Here is a 14,640-nt window from a genome sequence, read left to right as displayed (position 1 = left end):
TTCACAATTTAATAAACCTATTAATTCATTCATTTTGAATTTAATGCAAAACAATTATAAAGAGTAATGCATTATTACATACTTATACAACAACAAAAAATATTCATCAGAAAAATAAAACATAAATAATTCATATTTTAACAAAAGGTTCATGAAAAACTCAAAGCAAAAAACAATCAATTGAAAACTTAATACAATTTGATACATAGAGTTCACAGCTTAATATAACAAATTAATAATTTAATATACAAAATTGTCATATTCTTAACTTAAAACATACATTTACACCTTTAGATCTGAAGGCAGTGCTTCTTTCATATTTTAATTTACACCATATTCACAGTTTAAGTTTTACATAATATATTTAAAATTACAGAAAACAAGATCTATATATAATGATTCTTGCTCCTCTCATTTCAGAACTAAACACATAATTTATAAAAAGAAAAAAAATCACAGGTTAATACAGTTAATTTACAGATTAACACAGTTGTTTCACAACTTAATACAGTCAATTTACAATTTAATATACAAAATTCACAGCTTAATAGTTAATACAACAAATTTTACAATTTAATACACAAAAAATATATATATTCATAAAATTCATAGCTTATTACAACAAATCATAGTTTAATACACAAAAATTATATACTTACATCCATATTCTCAACTTAAATTTTATATTTATGCATTCATATCTGCAGACATTTCTATATATTAAAATGTGAATTTATTATATTAAGTTATGAATAAAACTCACAACTTAATACAAAAAAAATCACAGTTTAATACAATACATTCACAACTCATTTATGAGTATAATCTCATATTTCAATGTATTAGACAGCTTATTCATAGTTTTGTGTGTGTGTGTGTATATATATATATATATATATATATATATATATATATATATATATATATATATATATATATATATATATATATATATATATATATATATAAAGATTAAACTACACAAATGGTCCCCGTGGTTAGCTCAAAATTGTCATTTGGTCCAAAAAGGTTTGGATTAGCATAAGAGGTCCAAACTTTTCATTTTGCTGCGAGTTTGATCCAAATCATTTTAAAAATTCTTCAAATGACGGATTTGCTCTTTTCTATTTATTTTTTCCTTTCCTTTTCTTTGGTATTATTTAATTACAACTCCTCTCTCTCTCTCTTTCTCACACACAAGAAACCCTCGTCCAATTACCCCACCTCGTCTGCTGCTTCTTCTTGTTCCTTACGACTCCAATTCAACCAGCGAAACCATAAAGCTCTCATTTACATAGGATTCGTGCTCCGCCGATGGAACATGTCGGTAATCGCCCGCCTAATGCCGTCACAGGTGTGCTTCCATTAAACCCTAGCTTTCGTCCAATAAATTTCTTAACCAATCAACGACAGCATCAATAGCCTTTTTCCCAGCGTATCTGCGTTACTTTCAAACGAGGGTTCTCTGTTGAAATTCTTGTCGCCGGTGATTCCTTTTTGTTTCTCCGCTATTTCTTGAACCATGGCAGAACAGGGAGGAGGGAGAGACATGTGTTTGTGTGTGTTTATGTGACTGGGTCGATATTTGAGTCTTTATGTATGTTCATCTTCACCTGTTTGTTCATCTGCATCTGGGTTTCTTCAGCATTATCTATAAGGAGATTAGACACATGTATGAGTTCTCCAAATCTTAGATTTTTTATTGTGGGTTTCTTAAAAACATTTCTATAATGTTGTTTTGGAAATTGGGTTTTGATTTCTGATTTTTGGAATGATGGGTTTCTTCGATTCTTAGGTTGAAAAAGGCAAACAAAAATCGTTTGCTAAAGAACACATAAAAGGGGTAAAGTAGTATTGTTTTTGTTGTAAACCATCATTAATGTCATAAATCATGATGGAATTTAAATTCCTACGACCTGATTCGAAACTCATGAATAAGAAGTCGGGGTAAGTCCTGATTTCTGGAACAGTTGAACTTGTTGATGTTGATGGTGGGTCATTGGAGATGAGTATGGGATCTGTAGGGGATGAATGAGTTTAAGTGTGTGTGTGTGAGAGAGAGAGACCATTTGTAAGTAAATAATACCAAATAAAAGAAAAGAAAAGAAAAGGAAAAAATAAATAAAAAAGGGCAAATCCGTCATTTGAAGAATTTTTAAAATGCTTTGGACTAAACTCGCAACAAAATGAAAAGTTTGGACCACTGGTGCTAGTTCAAATTTTTTTGGACCAAAGTGACAGTTTTGAGCTAACCACAGGGACCATTTGTGCAGTTTAGTCATATATAAATTATCTCATATTTTTCAGAGGCAAACATCAGAAGAAAAACATATACATGAATCATAAAAGATGATAACTTATCTGAAATCAACGAAAAAGAAGAATGAGAAATAGAACATATCCATACTATACCACCACCACCACCACCATCAACACCGCCAACTACCATATGCCGCCATCAACCACCGGTGCCAACACCACTAACATCATTCCCTCCAAAAATCATATCTGAAAAAAAAAATAGAATTCACAGTTTAATACAATATTTCAAACAATAATTCACAACTTAATTCATACACTAATTCACAAGTTAATACGTCAAAAAAGTAAACATTCACAACTTAATAACTTACACATTCACAAATTAATACATAAAAACATATATTCATAGCTTAACAACTTACCGAATTTTGTTTTAAGGCATTTCATCAAACACTTTGTGTGCAACACATACATTAGAACTCCCATTCACATTTTAATAAAACAGTTTAGGACTATAATTCACAATTTAATAAAACAATTCAAGATTCTTATTGACAATTTAATAATTTAATACAATACATTCACATCTCATTTATAAGTATAATCTCATATTTCAGTGTATTAAACAACTTATTAACAGTTTAGGACATATATAAATTATCTCATATTTCAGAGGCAAACATCGAAAGAAAAACATATACATGAATCATAAAAGAGGATAACTTATCTGAAATCAACAAAGACGAAGAATGATAAATAGAACATATACATACTATACCACCACCATCAACACCGCCAACTACCATATGTCGCCATCAACCACAGGTGCCAATACCACCAACATCATTCCCTCCAAAATTCAGATATGGATAAAAAAACCGAATTCACAGTTTAATATAATATTTAAAACACTAATTCACATCTTAATTCAATATTTCAAACACTAATTCACAACTTAGTGCATCAAAAAATACACATTCACAACTTTAACTTACATATTCACAAATTTATACATAAAAACATATATTCACAGCTTAATAACTTACTGAGTTTTGTTAAGGCATTTCATCAAACACTTTATGTGCAACACATACATCAGAACTCCCATTCATTGTTTAATAAACCGGTTTACGACTATCATTCATAATTTAATAAAGCAATTTAAGATTCTTATTGACAATTTAATAATGCATTAATCAATGTGAAAACCAATCAAATAATGGAGCTTTATCCATCCTAAGTGATATGTACATTCATTTTTATCTATTATATTTTGTATGCTTTAACATTAAATTTTTAATAATATAAACACTTTATGCCTGCATATAATATCATAATTTTATTGCATTCCTTAGCAACACGATTTTTATACCTTCAAATCAATATTCATGGTGCAAATTAGACTAAGGGGTTATTTGTTACCACTTAATACCTCTTAAAAATAAGCATGTATGAATCCATCCAATTAAGTGTGTTTGTTTATCTCTTACTTTTGCATCTTAATCTTAAAATAACCTCTTATTCGGTCAGACTCTAGGCCACATCTGAAAGAAAAAAAAGACGTGTTTCCTTTTATGCCCCAACCCTACCATACTGCCTCTGTTCATTCTCTTCTCGCTACCGAAGAATTCCTCCCTCTTCTTTCCTCTGCCCTCTTCAACGTCTCCATGCCAACCCTCTCGGTCGAACTCATCGTACACCGCCGACACGAGATGTAACATCCGGATTTCCAGGGATAATATTTTGAGTATTCATTTCGAGATATGAGGAATGACTCGACGAGTTGATGCCTTAACTCGTCAAGTAGGGTCGTGTTTTGGTGACGTGTTAATGAATGGACTCGACGAGTCGGGTATCTGACTCGCCGAGTCAACGCTGCTGAGAAAAACCCTAATTGTCCGGGTTTGTGACCTATTTAATGGTCCTTATGGCCTTCATTTGCGGCCACACTTCCCTTGAGAGACCCTAATTGATCCAAAGAGCATAGAGAGAAAGAGGGAGCTATTTTTCATCATTTTGGGTGCATGTTGCAAGGAAGAAGGAGAGTGTTCAAGCTAAATTGTTGGAGGGGCTCAGATCTACTACTATTCATTCAAAGTTGTTGTTTAAGGTATAAATCTCCACCTGTTTTCGTATGGTTAGTAGATCTCATGAATTTAGGGTTTCTTTACCCTCTTTTAAGTTGAGTTATGATGAAAGTGAAGACCCCTTGAGGCATAGACATCAAATCTGGACCTTGAGAGGTCCAGAGAGTCCCATGATCCCAGCTTTATGCAGTCACATAAGAGTATTGAGCCTAAAACACCATTATGAGGGTTATTTTGTTAGTTAGAGCTAGATGTGCGATGCATGATCATAAAGATTGAACCTTTACGTGATTAATGAGCCTTGTGAGCATAGATCTGAAGTTTGGGAAAATATCTTGCACTAAAATGGTCTGAATGCAAAAGAGTCTGAATAGACTCGCCGAGTTGAGCCGCTGACTCGGTGAGTAGCCAGGGTTTTGTCCCGATGAACTGAGTCAGGTGGTGACCCGTCGAGTTAGGGGTTAGCTCGCCGAGTTGGAGCTTGCTGGGGTTGTCATGAATCGACTAGACTCGACGAATCTCCCGAGTGCACTCGACGAGTCTGGTCAAAGCTGGAGTTGACTTTTGTTGACCTTAGGGTTTGGTCAAGATGAGTGAAAGAGGTCAAGAAGGGTAGAATGGTCTTTTACCCATCTAAGCGAGAGCATGGGAAGGGAATAGTCTAGCCTTTGAGAGCCATTGTTAATTAGAGGTAATTTCTGTATGTGATTAGGCGAAGGCTAGATCAGTGTTTCGGGTTCGAGATCATCCGAGTTTACCCGAGGTGAGTCTTCTCAATATACATTACCTAGAGTGGTATCTATGTGCAGACCGGAGGGTCTTATGTGTATGTGTATGTTTGAGATTTATGTGCATTGTGTTATATGTATGCTATGTGTTATATAGACCGGACCATAGGGTCCAACGACTCATGAGGCCAGAGGGTCCTCGATCAGACCGAACCAGAGGGTCCAACGAGCTACGGGACTGGAGGGTCCCGCTGAGACACATTGACCGGAGGGTCATACCGAGTTATAGCCTCCAGTGGCTTATGTGTTGTATGTGGTATTTTGGGGAACTCACTAAGCTTTGTGCTTACCGTGTAATGTGTTATGTGTTTCAGGTTTCTCAGGATCGCGGGAGGGCACCGACTTGATTGTACACACCAGAGAAAGAGTTATGAGGATCCTGGATTATTAATGGAGTTATGTTTTGTAATTTGAATAAAAAAGATTTTTATACAATATGTTATGAAAAGTATGCGATTTTTAAATGAAAATTTTGTTTGAAAATTTACGTTGTTACACGAGACCTCCGATGCCACCGTCCTAGACCCTCGGTCCGACAACAAGGCATCAGGTATGGCTTTCGTTCTTCTCCAACCGCTGAAATTCTATCACTCCCAAATTTTCTGAAATTGAGTTCATGTAATGGATTTCCCCAACAACCACCACCGATCATCGCCTTCCTCCGGTCTTTCTCTGTTGGTGTGTTTTTCATTCTCCAATTTTGAAATCGATTTTCTCATAATCGAGTTTTGAAATTGGTTTTCTCATAATCTAGTTATTGAAATCGAAATCGAAACCTGAAAATTGTTTGAAATCGAGATTTTAAAGAATCTATGCTGAAAATTATGTCTAAAAATCGAGTTTTGAAATTCATTCCCGTTTTATGTTTTTCTGCATTTTTTTTTTCTTTTCATAGGTATTAATTTTGCTTTTATCGTATAGGAAATCAATGAACAGTATATGTAATTAGGTATAATTATTTTGATGCATACTTGATTGGTCCTTCCTTCCTCATGTTTCCATTGATTTGTGGTGCAGCTCATGGTTAGGCAATGAAGAATATACATGACAGGACTGGTTCTTCAGAAAATATTTATAGAAGTTCAACTGATTCTTCAGATAGAATTTTTATAGAAAATGTGTTCCTAACTACTATTATAAGTTGCTGATTTTTTTCATTTGCTGAAATCTGTTGCTAATCTTGTTATTATGTGCTGATATGTTGAAATTTATTGTTGACAGTGTTATGTTTGATTTGGATTAATATTAATTTTCAATTATGTTTAATCTGGATTTTATATAGTGTTTATAAAAAAAGTTGATTTGGTTATTTTATAAAAAAAATCATTACATTAAGCGCAAAATAAAATAGAAGGGTAAAATAGTCATTTTTATAATTCAGCACTGTAATTCAGAGGTTCCAACCAAACAACATTTGAAAATTCAGATCTTAAAAATTCAGATCCTGCCAAACAGCCCCTAAGAATGAAGATAACTGAAACATAATACTCATGACATGAAATAAGGAAATGACGTTTAAAAAACAACTCTGGAACAATTAACTCAAAAATTGATGTATTAGTTTCATAAAAAAAACATAATACATGCATTAGAAAAACGATAAAGATGAACGATGATCTAAAACACCTATACTAATTAGGTCAAACGATTTTGGGGAATTACCATGATTAACGAAGAGGACACCGTAGATCTAACAGATCTATTGACGGTGAAGGTGAAAACATTTGGAAATCACAAAATCTGAAACGTCGTATTGTTGTTGAGTTTATTGAATCACATGTACCGATCACAAATAACTTTTTTGAGATCCAATTTCCTGCCTCGATCATTATCAAAACTTGATATCGGAGGAACAAATCAATCCGGAAGCATAATTGAACTAGGAATTTTGTTCATAATCGATTATAGATTGAACAAAATATTTCGGATTCAGAATCTCTTCTCCAATTTAGAATTGGTTATAGGTGAGCCCATTGATGGTGAAAGCGTGAAGGATGGAAGTGTAAGAGATCATTAGATTATTCGTAGAGAGAAAGAGAGGCGGCAATGTCGGTCGATCGTCCAATTAGTTGTAGAGAGAAAGAGAGGTGGTGGTGAGGACTTGAGGGAGACGTTATTTTTGTTACTATTGTCTTTAGCACACATTCTCACTAATTAAACTATCTATAAGGTTATTATATTTCTTTTTATTATTCTCATTCTGTGAGACTGTTGTCGGATTGTTTATTGAGTTGTATTTTGTAAAAATGAAAATGAGTGAAAAACGATGCGTGAGAACAAAAATGAATAAAAATAGTGAGAATGTATGAAAATGACAATAGTTTTGTGATATTGGACGCATTTACATTACTAAACAACCTATTCTATTAGTAAATCTTATAGAATAACACTGTCCATACGTCCGCGCAATAGTTCTCCATCCACATTATAACGTAACCCTATATATATATATATATATATATATATATATATATTGCCTGAAATTAAATAGATTATATTTAAATTAAAGTTCAACACATCATCATCTGTAACCAATTTTAAACTTTTTTTTTTCTCATTTGTAGTTTATATCCATAGATATTGTGGGCCATGTGAATCCTTTATAAAAACACACGAGTCATGTACCTTATTGTTTCCCACCCATAATAAACTTTATATGTTGATATTTAGGCATTGTTGCCCTCAACCTCCATTGTGATACCAATGAACCTACAACACTCCACCGTGATACCAATCTACCCACACCCTCATAATTAAATAACATAAAACTTGTGGTGAAACTCACATGGTTGTGTATAGATAATGAAGCATATCACAAAATTACAAAATATAAAAATGTACCCATGACCCAAAAAGAATCAAGAACTTAAAGTAACCTAAAAGTCAAATAAGTGATGTTTAAAACGTAATAACATAAATGTCACCCTAAGCTTTGACAAGGCCATCACCTAAAATACACTCGCACTATGTCTCATGATGGTCGAATAAGCGTATGTTCTAGCTAAATAAATGCTTTAGATGGACCTGAGATGTGTTGGACAGATGTTCTATGAATGTACATATGTGAACCGGTAGATGGTAGTTTCCCCTTAACCTGATGATTATTGGGAATGATTGATTTGACAGCTCTTGTTGGATTTATTGTGAACCGAAAGATGTACTCTTGTGTTTGTTTTAGGCAAAGTATTTAATATATGAACATTTGGAGTGATTAGAGTTTCATAATCGTAAGGAGGAACAAAAAGTAAATCACGATCAATCATAAATCTAGTAACATAAATAGGTTAAGTGGGATTTTGAGAAAAGATGCCGAAGTGAAATAGTAGACTAAGAAGACTCATCTTTCTGATTTACATTCAAACTTTCCTAAGTTATCTTTATTATTCTTTATGAAGCATCAACAACCGAAGGCATGTGTATTGAAGGTGGGTCCTAGGACCCACCTAACATTTTACTAACATTTTAAAATCTATTATATATTATATATAAAAAAATTGGAGACCTACCTTACAAATTATAAGGACCTACCTAATCATGTCTAGAAAACAAATGTGTCAAACCATTTGAAGTCATATCTTATATCTCAATCCATTTAAAATAGTCTAATGTCACATTCCACTTAAATTTTAATCAATTGGTAATAGCCTCGTCTATTTAAACTTAAATGAAGAAAAAAATTAACATAACTATATTTTGTGAAACGTCGCCTATCAACATCTCCGACTTCGAGATATGTACGTAACAAGATCGCCTTTGATTTAGATAAAATAATGAAAATGACTATAATTATGGGAACTTTAATATAAATTTTGAGTTTATGTTTAAATATTTTAAGATATATGACCTGACCCGATCCTATTTTGTTTAATCTTTCATTTCTTCGGTTTCACTTAAATAAGGAACCACGTGAATTTTGATTCTAGATTCGCCACTGACCAAGAATATGAAATAATTTAACATTTGGTTTTCATCTGTTCATGGCTTCATAAAGAGTAACATTTAATTTACAATCGATCAAAGACCAATTATGTGTAAAGCATGTACTTGTATTTGCTTCATCCCAAAAATACTATAAGACATGTGAGCAAATATAAGCATTAATTAGGCAACTTCATTGTTGGATTTTGTTTTTTCTTTCAACAACAAAATTTACATAGTAGCATAGCACTATCTTCTTGGCCGTGGGTTTGAAATAACACTCAGGTTCGAAAGACGACATTTAATAGCTGAAATTCAAACATTTACTTGTGAAATTGGTTCCTCAAAAAGAAAAGACAAAACTAGCCTCATATGAGGGGCGCATGTTGAAGAAAACAGATAATTCCATAATGAAAAACTCATAAATAAGGACAATTTTTGCAATTTGAAACTATTTTGGACCTTAGTAAAAAAAAATTACAAATAAGATGGAACAATTTTGCAGTTTTTTTTAAAAAGAAAGAGCTATAATAAAAAATAATGATTATTGGTAAAAGAACATTTTAAACAATTAATTTGAACGACCAATATGATTATGAGAAATTAAAAATCTTCATATCTTTTTTTCCTATCTATTTAAGATGATGAGAGGTGTACAAATTTAACATCCTAATCAAATTTAAACACTTGTCACTATCTAAAATAGATAGGAAGATATTAAGAACAAAAAATAAAAAAATATTATCACAATCTAAAATAGATAGGAAGATATAGGAACAAAATAAGAAAATATTTAATTTCTCAATCATGATTATATTAGATACTAAAAGATACTCTCGGTAGTCATAAGAGCAATTTGGCTGGTTAATACTAAATATGAAGGAACCGTAATACGAAATAGATGCAAAATTTGGAATGTCGGTTTAACTAAACTTTCCATATTTTCAAGTTATTTAATGCCAATTCTTAATTAAAATCATGATCTTCCATAAACGGTTCGTTTGACTACAAAAGAGCGCCAGGCTCTTGTACTCTTCGGTATTCATATTTCTTCTTCCTGATCTCTCGTATCCACCTTTGTTTTCATCAAATTACGAGGTTAATCGTTTTCCTCGTTCTTGGTATGCTCTTAGTCGTTTTCTTTCTCTTCATCGAAAATACATATGCGTTTTTGTAGGGTTTTAAACACCAGATTCTTGGGTTCTGAAAGGAACACTTAGATTTTAGTCGTTTTCTCCGGTTCCAGTAAATAATGCCACTTCCAAAACAGAACTAATCTCTAGAAATTGGCGACAGACGATGATGTCGGAGAGCAAGCGTTCTTAGCTGTTCTTCTTTCATGCTCTGCATTTTTTCTTCAGGTATTTTTATCCGTTCTCTAAACAAGTTAATAGAAACGAAATAATCCTCTAACGGAATTCTTCTGGTTTTGGTTTAGGAGATGTGTGATCCACACTACGACCCCGACGCGTTTTTGCCTTTGTGTCTTCCCAAAACCTATTTCTATCCAACTCCAACTCCAACCACAATTTCTCTTTTCCACAAACCTTTCCGCTCTCCAAATCCCCTGCAACAATTCGAATCATTCACACTTGCTTACTCGGTAACATTGTTTCTCCCTTCTTTGATTTATTTATTTATATATTTTTTTGTAATTAATCATATGATATTAAGGTGTGCTTAATCTTGGATTCTGAATCGAAAGTAACCCTCTTGATGTTCCCTGGTTATGTTTACTTTTTGGTGTTCTGTTTGCATTCTTGAGCTTTGATGTTAAACAAAGAGTAACTAATACTAATAAGGCTATACTACTCGACTACAATCCCAAATTTAAGCCTTCATTCCCTCCTATTTGCAACCCTAAATTGAAGAATGATACGAAACAAAAAATGTGACAGATTACAATTCTGATTTCCTGAATTTCTTATTTTCATTGACAGCTTCCATTCTTAAAAAAGACATTCTACGGACCAAAATGCCCCTAATATTTTCCTGTTTTCAATGCAGATTAGAGACAACACTTTGGATTGTTGTTAGGATCATTGTGGGATATAACAACAAGAAATACTACATTGATATCATTGAATCAAAGCCTTCAAATCCAATAACCATCATTGAAACCGATTGTGGTCTTGATTACAAGGAACCAAAGAGGCCCCACCCCTATCATCCTTGCCACCTGACCAAGGTATTACTTGCATGTTTTCAAGCAGTTTTATAATTTTGATCTTATGTTATCTGATGATTTTAGGGAAAAATGTAGGAAGTAACATGCTATACTTTTTATTTTATCAATATAGGCATTGTACTTCATTTTTTATGCATATAAGCAATGTACTTATGTACTTTTTCTCATAATGGCAACATGCTTAGATTTCTTAATCCATAAAAAGCAACCTTTTCATATATTTTTACCTATAGTAGCAACCTACTTTCACTTTGATAACAATATTGACATTGCACTTTTTTTACATATATTACGATTATCAGTAAATAAAAATGTAAGTAGATTGCTATTTTGGGCCACATTTTGGTAAAAGTATGTAAGTAGGTTGGCTGTTATAGGTAAAGTGCTGTTAAGTATATTGCTATCTCGTGGGTAAAGAGAAATAGAGTAGATTGTCTATATTAATTTTTAAAACAGTAAAGTAAATTGATATTTAACTGCAATTCACCTGTAATTTTATATGTGAGTAATTACCATTTCTTTTGTTTTCCCTTTTATCCTTTTGCAACCAGAGGAAGCAAAATTGAACCTGTTTAAAATACCAACCACCTCCTGTTTCCACCACTTCCGCCTCCAATGGAAAACAACTGGCGGAGGTGTGCCACTGCCGCCTCCTACCGGTTCTAGCTCCCACCAAACTCAGGGAAAACTCGTGTTCAGTTCTAATGCCGCCTCTCAAAAGCAAAAGGTATATTTTATTAATAGGAATGTACTTGCACTTTGCTTACTAATATATTTTGCTATTATTGGTTAAAAATATCTTGGAAGTTGCTATTGTGGATAACAAATTGAACTAAAAGTAAATGATTAGTTAACTTTACCATTTAATATTAGGGTATTTGTGTGTTGAAGTGTCCTGTTTTTATAGGGTTAAGTTAATCTTTTGTTAATATATTTTTTTTTCTTTATAACAGGCACCAATTATTTGAAGATGAAACTGAAGGCATTTGACACTTAAGTTGAGATGTAGGAATTCTCTTTTAGTGCTGGGTATGTTCTGCTGTTTTCAATCTTTTCCAATTTGAATAAACTCAATATTGACAATGTAAGATACAATTGAGAGGATACTAAACTTCTATATATTTTGTTGTGTGTTTTTAGTTCTTGTCACTTATAGTCGAGAAACTGATACTTCAAGTTTACTGAGAGATAGCAAAATACTTTCAGCTCTTATTCCAGGCATGCTCTGTTCTACTAAACATCTTTATATTTTCTTGTGTCTTCTTCATTCTTGTTTTTGTATGATACTTTACATTGATTAGCATTTCATATCTACGCATTTTAGATTCTGTTTTTTATAAAAAACATTTTTTCCTTAAAAATCAACCCAATTATGACATTGCATTTTTGTAGGTCTTTTCTGTAACAACAATGTTACTTTCAAATTTCTTATTAAAAACCACATTTCCCTTTGAAAATCATCGCAATTTTTTTTTTAGTTTTTTTTCTTTTACAACATTGTTACTTTCAAATATTTTCATATCAAGACATTTTGTTAAAAAGTCCTTTCATTATTTTCTTCTTTGGGCATTTTACTATGAAATTTTTAACAATTATAGCATTGTATTAAGTTTTATTATTAAAAGCACATTTTCCTTAGAATAAATATCTCAATTAAAGCTTTGCAGTTTTTTAGAATAAATATTTTTTTTTTCAAGACATATCTTATGAAAAATCATCTCAATTAAAGCATTGCATTTTTAAATTTTCTTTTACTATTACAACATTTTTACTTTCAAATATTCTTTTATCAAGACATTTTTTACAAAATTATCCACATTTTTTACTCATCTAGGCATTTTACTTTGAAAATTTACTGTTTATAGCATCCCGTTTAAAGCATTGTTTTTTTTCCTGTTACAACATTTTTAAATAAAAATATTCTTTTATCAAAATATCTTTAAATTATCTAGGCATTTTAATTTGAAAGGGTTACCAATTATAGCATTGTACTTTTAGTTTTTATTTTTATTAAAAGCACATATTTTTTTGAAAAATCATCCCATCTAAAGCATTGTATTTGTTTAATTTTTGTTTACCAATACAACATTTTTACTTTCAAATATTCTTTTATCAAAGACATTTTATACAAAATCTTTACATTTCTTACTTATCTATTCTAGGCATTTTACTTTGAAAAATTTATCAATTATAGCATTGTAATTTCAGTTTTCTTTATAAAAGAACATTTCTTTTGAAAAATCATCCCAATTAAAGCCTTACGTTTTTTAATTTTTCTTCCTTTTACAACATTTTTACTTTCAAATATCATTTATCAAGAAATTGTTTTCAAAAATATTTTCATTTTTAGTTATCTTGGCATTTTACTTTGAAAAAAATTACCAAATATAGCACTGTACTTTCATTGTTCTTATTAAAAGTAGATTTCTTTTGAAAAATCATTCCAATTAAAGCATTGCATTTTTTTAGTTTTTTTTTACTATTTCAACATTTAAACTTTCAAATATTCTTTTATCAAGACATTTCTTTACAAAAATCTTTACATTTTTCACTTATGTAGGCTGTTTACTTTGAAAATTTTACCAATTGCAGCATTGTACTTTAAGTTTTCTTATTAAAAGTACAGTTACTTTGAAAAATCATCCCAATCAAAGCTTTGCACCTTTTTAGATACATAGTTACTTTCAAACATTTTGATCAAGACATTTTATTAAAAATTAATTTATAAATGTTTTACAAGTATGCATTTTAATTTGAAAAATTTACCAGTTATAGCATTGTACTTTCAGTTTTCTTTTTAAAAGCACATTTTTTTTGAAAAATATTACCAAATATAGCATTGAATTTTTAAGTTTTTTTTCCTATTAAAACAATTTTAATTTCAAGTATTATTTTATCAAGACATTTTATTAAAAAGTCTTTACATCTTTTACTTATCTAGGCATTTTACTTTGAAAATTTTACCAATTACAGCGTTGTACAGTTTTCTTATTGCATTTTTTTTTTTTACTTTTTTTCTAATTAATATTACATCATTTTTACTTGCAAATATTCTTTTTTCAAGACATTTTTTACAAAAATCTTTGCATTTTTTTACTTATATAGGCATTTTAGTTTGAAAAATTTACCAATTATATCTTTGTACTTTCATTTTTTAGTTATTCATTTATTAAAAGAACATATCTTTTATAAAATCTACCTACTTAAAGCATTGCATTTTTTTACTTTTACATCATTTTTACTTGCAAATATTCTTTTATCAGAACATTTTTTTAGGCATTTTACTTTGAAAAAATTACCAATAATAGCTTTGTACTTTTAGTTTTTTTTATTAAAAACACGTATCTTTTATTAAATCATCCTACTTAAAGCATTGCATTTTTTTAGTTTTTTTTAC

General features: G+C 31.1%; 2 long non-coding RNA genes across 4 annotated transcripts; both read left to right on the top strand.

Moving 5' to 3' along the window:
* The first annotated feature begins 5,258 nt into the window (after nt 1–5,258).
* Nucleotides 5,259–6,403, top strand: LOC122198114 (uncharacterized). Its single transcript, XR_006191970.2, has 2 exons — nt 5,259–5,687; nt 6,155–6,403. It is a non-coding gene; the product is annotated as an uncharacterized LOC122198114 (long non-coding RNA).
* Nucleotides 6,404–9,956: 3,553 nt separating this feature from the next.
* On the top strand, nt 9,957–12,461 carry LOC111898543 (uncharacterized). 3 transcript variants are annotated; one of them, XR_006192893.2, is made up of 7 exons: nt 9,957–10,153; nt 10,233–10,416; nt 10,494–10,658; nt 11,063–11,243; nt 11,795–11,970; nt 12,197–12,272; nt 12,384–12,461. It is a non-coding gene; the product is annotated as an uncharacterized LOC111898543 (long non-coding RNA). The 3 variants fall into 3 exon arrangements; XR_002852612.3 differs by having other exon boundaries at nt 9,958–10,416; nt 10,497–10,658; XR_002852611.3 differs by having other exon boundaries at nt 9,959–10,416.
* The last annotated feature ends 2,179 nt before the right edge of the window (nt 12,462–14,640 follow it).

The sequence above is a fragment of the Lactuca sativa genome, chromosome 5 (assembly GCF_002870075.4).
Source record: "Lactuca sativa cultivar Salinas chromosome 5, Lsat_Salinas_v11, whole genome shotgun sequence".
In the NCBI taxonomy this organism is placed as follows: Eukaryota; Viridiplantae; Streptophyta; class Magnoliopsida; order Asterales; family Asteraceae; genus Lactuca; species Lactuca sativa.
Note: the sequence above shows the minus strand (reverse complement) of the source record. Positions and strands in the feature narration are given on the sequence as shown.